Genomic DNA, 6,484 nt, shown 5'->3' on the forward strand with positions numbered 1-6,484 from the left:
TTAAGCATCAGAGTAAAATCAGCAAAGTGTAACTTGCTAGAATATATGTGCTAGTATTGCCGGTACGACTAGAAAGGCTTCGGATACCAGCTCTCTTCAAGTGAAGGTGCGGTACTGTTAATATCAGTGTAACTCTCAAAGGCGACACAGCTCCCCGCATTTCCTTGCTATTCTTATAGGATTCAAGTGGGTAGGCCACTACAAATCCTATTCCTATGTTCACAAGATCCTATGAATCAAAGAGGCTCAAAGTGTCCATCACAACCGACCGTATAGACCTCTACACTACAAATGTCCCTGCTCATCTTCAGTACAAGGAACATACTGTACTACTATCATACTCCCTCCGTTCCAAAATATAAGTCTTGGTAGAGATTTCCACTATGGATCACATACACATGTATCCAGATACATTTTAGAGTGTAGATTCACTCATTTTGCTCCATATGTAGTCCATGGTGGAATCTATACAAAGACTTGTATTTAGGAATGAAGAGAGTACATATTAAAGAAGAACGGAAGAGGAACATGGTAAAGAAGAGCAAGCAGATTTTGGATAATAAAATGTTGGTTGCGCAGTGCCCACACATGATGAACCAGAGCGCATTAAGAATGCAACTCCCAGCTGTCTCTCGACCATTTCACGCGGTTGGATGAAGATCCTACGTCTCCTAACCCTTCTTCTTCCTCGTCTCTGATTCTTCCCATACAGAACACCGCACGGGCTGCCGGCCGGACCACTGGCCCCCACCGCCTGTGTACCTCCGCCACCCCACCCCCATCCCCGCCCCAACCCCCACCCGCGTTGAGTTCTCTTCGTTCGGTGAGGCCCCACAACCAACCAAGCCCTTTTGATCGCACCAGCGAACTCCGGCGAGCTCTGAAAAATCGTCTGAGCCAATTTTGAAATTTAGTCTACTGTGATTTAACTAGTGTGGAATATAAAAGGGGAAAACCATAAGCATTGGGAGTATAGTGTTGAGCGTGCCATGGCGGATCTGAAGGTGCAAGCCGGACAAAGGCAACTTCGCAACCAAGACAAGAAATCAGAGTAAAGCAGTGGCGATCTATTTTCTTACCGCGATAAATAAGTTGAGCAGATACGAAAGAGTACCGCCTCTGGTGCGGCGCCGTGTACGCATCTGCTGAGAATTTGACGATGCTGCGGTAGCGATGGCTATCGGCGGCGTGGAACCAGATCTAGGAGGGTAGATGGTGGCGGTGGGGCGCGGTAGACAAGACAGTCGTAGGAGCGGCGTCGGCAAGGTGGACGATGACGGGGATGAAGCGAGAGGACGGGATGCAAGGATCCCGGTCCGAAGCCGTGGATGAGAGAGGCCGATCTCTTGTAATGGACGGCGGCGTCGGGGTATCAGCTCCGGCATGGTGGAGGAGGACGACGGTGGATGGGGCGGCAGACGGCGGCGGACGGAGGAGGGTGGGGTGGAGAGGGTGTTTTGGCGCCCACGAAGTACGAATGGAGAAAAGGGAGGTAGAGAGGAAGGGGGGAACCATGTATTCGTGGTGCGCTTGTCTCAAATGCAAGGAAATTTTCAAATTTAGCCCCCGTTTCAAATTTCTACTACATCACAGCAACATTAGTCGGTTGGGGATAGGATGGTAATTTCACATACACCGAATATTTGCCGACGAGAGTTTGTTTTTGGCGCCCACCGTGTATGAATATGAATCGGGGAGGGAGTCGATTTCGGCTGAGGACACACTGTGTTTTGGTGCCCACCGTGTATGAATCCGGGTGAGAGGCGGTTACGTCACGTTTGGGTGAAATTACAAACCTACCCCTATCGAAACCTATAGAAATCCAGCAGATAGGCTTTGCATGGCAGGGATAGGCAGTAGTGATTTCCATCTCACAGATTTTGGTTTCGGGCGGTTACTGCGACTTTCCCCACTTCGTTCAAATTTGTAGAGTGCACGTTTACCGTGCCAACTCAATTCGAATCCAGTTTTTATTCTATTTTTTTCAGGCGGGATCCATTGTCAATTGGAATTACATTCTATATACATCATTTTTTATATATACTTTCAAAAGCACAACACCATTTATACATAAATATGGTTTACAAATGGCATGATCTCAGATTCATAAGGTTGTATCCATCAATTTGGATTTTCAAATATTTGAAACCACTTTATGTTGAAATCCAATGTATGCATTCCTCGCTAATTGTCTCCAATTAATGTGTGTTTCATGCGGGGTTTTTTTTACCTCTCAAACATGTATAATGTGTTTCACACACGCAACATATAGTGTAATCCCGTTTAGACGTTAATTGCATATAAACCATGCATTGTTTGTAATTGAAGAATCTATGGATCACCAATATTGATAAACTATATAACATTACACGTGTGCCCAAATTCAAATGAATATGCATGTTTGATACACCAATTTGCGTTATGATATTATCGATGTCGTGATCTCCAGTTTAAATATTTGAATCCCCTTTAATCCAGATATTCGTCTCATATATCTATCACTCATGCTTATATAGGACTATCTCTCTGGACCTATACGCGTTCATCGTCTCTCAGGTATCTCTCGTGCTACCTGTATGTCGACAATGATCTTTTATCTTCATAACACACTGACGGTACTCTCTCCCTCGACCTTCATCACTCTATCTCTCTCTAAGTATATCTCGCTCCCTTCTATGTGTCTCTAACTATGATTCTCCATGTGGAATCTCTTTCTCTCACACAAACACAAAACCTTGTCTCCCAGGGTCTTATTTCTCTCTACTATTCCCATGTGTGCCACTCGCACACCCCTCATACAGAGATGTCTTTCGCTCCTTAGATATGAGAACCTATGACTCTTCCTCTTCAATATCTCTTTCTCACACACAAACACAAACTCTGTATCCTAGGGTCTCATATTTCTCCATTGTTTTCTTGTATGTTGCTCACACACACCCTCTCTCCCTAGAGATATCTTGCGTTCCCTCGTATGTCTCTCTAGCTATCACTCTCGTTGTGAAATATCTTTCTCTCTCGCTGACACAAAACTCCGTCTCTCTGGATCTCATTTCTCTCTGATATCTATTTGTATGTGCACCCTCTCTCTATCTCTCTCACACCCACACACATAACCTAGCCTTCTGATCCACTCGACTCCTATCTCTAACACACACTAGCTAGCATCTTTATCTTTCTATTTATCTGTTTCTCCATCAACCTTCTTTCTCGCCCTCACTCTTGATTCCTATCACGCACAATACATATGTTTCTCTCTACATGCAGTCAAGTGCCCTCTCACACACATATATAACTTCACCCTTTGAAGCACCCGACAGTCATCTCCAACACTCAAACTAGCGGATGTCCCTCTAGCTAGCATCTCCATCTCTGTATCTATCTGTAGTTTCTCCGTCAACATTTCTTTCTCGCACGGAGTCTTGCTTCCTATCACCCACACTATATATGTCTCTCCATACATATGCATTTATAGGTTGGTCTCTTTTGCACAATCGTTGCGCCTCACTCCCTCTGCTCGCCATAGATGCATGCTCCAGCCCATGCCACTATCTCTTAGAGACAAAAACACATGCTCAATTGTCGGGCCTTCTTCCCTGCATTCTCACATGCATGCATATTGTCATACCGATCCATCTCTCCCATGTCGTTGATCTTATGACTTATGTCTTCTTTCTTTTATCTCGATCATGCGTGCGCGTGCACACACACACATCCCATGTATACATGTATACCTCTCACACATGCACGTTCAAGGTCTCTATGTCTCCATACATAGTTAATTACCCTCAATCCTAACGCCACATCGAATCGTTCTCCTCTTTTGTGCACATAACTTCCGCCTGGATGGGTAAAACACACACTCACACTTAACAATCTCCTTCTAGCTACCCCCCGCCTCTCACTCTTCCCCTATATCCCCGAAACCAATAAGACCATCCCTTTGTTTAATTCCCACCTACATGCACCATTGATATATCATAGTCTTCCTTGGTTTCTCTCGAACAAACACGTTCTCTCGATGTCGACTCCTCTCACGCGCACACACCTTCTCTTCCCTCTCTACGAGCATTTTCTCTCTCGCACCCCATCGTTGGTGGCCTCTGCCATACACATCACCTCTCTATGATGAAGCCATGCACACTTAAATTACATCTGCCACAGAGGACCCCGCGACACACACACACACGCACGCACGCACGCACACACACACACACACGCACGCACCCCCCACACACACTAAGACTCCACCTCTCTCTCTCTCACACACACAAACACACACACGCACGCACGCACCCCCCACACACACTAAGACTCCACCTCTCTCTCTCACACACACACACAAACTAAGACTCCATCTCTCTCTCTCCTCTCTCTCTCTCTCACACACACACCCCACACACACTAAGACTCCATCTCACACACACATGCTCTAGGCGGAGCATTTGTTCCTACCACCCTTCATCCAACCTTACTCATATGATAAACAATCACCTTTATTTACTTGCATAACATGGACAACCTTTAGTAGTCAGCAAACTTATCATCTGTACCCTTATAAAAAAACGAGTTGGCGGTGATGGTGTGCCTGCCATCTTGTAATACAGACTGTATGATCTATATCTGAGGATAGAAAGCAAACTATGATAATTTTACAAAAGATACCCGCACCTCTCTCCACATCATTATCTCCCGCAACCTCATTGCTCAGTAATTAAAAAAGGAATAAGTCTCCGGAAAAATCTAGCATGCATGGTGGCCGCTGCCGCCTGCCGGCGCCGTCCATCCCCATGCCTCCGCCCATTCCGACCACCAGTCACCACCATGCTCCACTCCTCATCGCCTTATCTCTCATCTTTCATTTTTTCGATGACATTCTCGAGATACCTGTTTTCCGATAAAATTCTCGAGATATCATTAGTTTTTACACATGGGATTACTCCTGCATGGGTCAATAACAACATGTGTTTTGTAAAAAAAATGCATATTGATGTTCCCTTCAATGCACGAGAATCTTGCTTGTAATTATATAACGGAAATCATGAGTAGGAAGTGACATTTTTTTGACACAACCACGTTAACAGGGCCACGTAAATCACTAGCTAAAGTAAATACCATTATACTTATATCCCGATGCAAAAGGTTGAGTACATGTCCGAAGAGTAGAGTCGCACACACGTACTCTGTCTCTCAGAATCTCTCTCACACACACACACCAGTTACGTGACGCCCACTTAAGCAGACACGTATGTTACAATTTGTGCACCCGCGGGTACACGTGATGCTGCACATTTATTTAAGCCGGAAGGCGAACCCAAACAGTAGCTGCATTCATTCCCCTCCCGCCGCCTCTTCTTTGGTCGCCGTCGCCCGGTAGCCATGGGCCGGCCGATGGTAACAACATACGCCATACACCCGCCAGAGCGGCGCTTTAATATGGAAATTTTAGTGGTCATGCATGCATCTTTTTGTGCTAGCACTCCTATATAAGGGTTGACCAGTCGCTTCCTGCGGACGTGCACGGGCAGTGGAAGAGGAAGGAGAAGGGAAGCGGGCTGTGGAGTAACGTTTTTTTACCACAATTTCTTAGGAAAATGAGTGCAATAATTGAGTAGTTTTGCAAACTACCAGTACTACACCTGAAACGGTTCAAAACCTATACTCCCTTGCCAGCGCGCGCTTCTCGCGTGAAACGGTCAGCGTCGCCCTGGAACGTCAGTGCCGCATTAATGCCCGGCCAGAGCGGAGGCGACCTCTCACTGGCGCCGGCTTTGAAGTGGCGCGACGGCTGAGAGAGCGCCGCTTCCCGGTGCATGTGACTGCTCCGCGTCGAGACTGGCCATAGGCCTTGTTTGGATCCATGGGTTAGAGTTAGTTTGAGCTAGTTGGGGCTCAAATGGCCCTAAAGTATCCAAGCATGAGGCTTTAAATTGGAGCAAGTTGCACCGAACCCACCAAAAAAACTATCCCACCCAAGAGGTGCTAACTGGAGATAGTTCTCATTGGGACCACTGAAAAATCACTTTTCTCTCTCCATGAATTGCATTTATTGTCAATCTAACCCTGTCACCCAAACACCTCTTTGGCTACAGTTAGTTCAGGGTTAGTCATGAGTTAGTCTAACCTCTAGCTAAGTTAGAGTATCAAACAGGAGCAATATAGTACATGCAAGTTGCTTAAAGCATACATGCAAATTCGTACATGAAAGAATTTTTTTCTTTTTGAAAACGGAACGTGAAAGGAATTTTTTTAGAATGCTCTTGGCATGTCGCTAACATGTGATAGTTAACCGACCTCAATAGACGGCAGAAACGCCAGCCCGCCGCACTTTGATAGAGACGAGGAGGGAGAAGCGATACAGGCTGCTGGATTACTAGAGATAGGTGTCGCACGGAAGCCAAGAAATATGGTGATAGCGTGGGTTAGCCATGTACTAGTATGATGTAACTACACTGGGCTGCCGTGTTTCGTACTCTTCCAGTCCACT

This window comes from Triticum urartu, chromosome 7A, assembly GCF_056163025.1.
Source record: "Triticum urartu cultivar PI428250 chromosome 7A, HENAU_Tu73, whole genome shotgun sequence".
NCBI classification, from domain to species: Eukaryota; Viridiplantae; Streptophyta; class Magnoliopsida; order Poales; family Poaceae; genus Triticum; species Triticum urartu.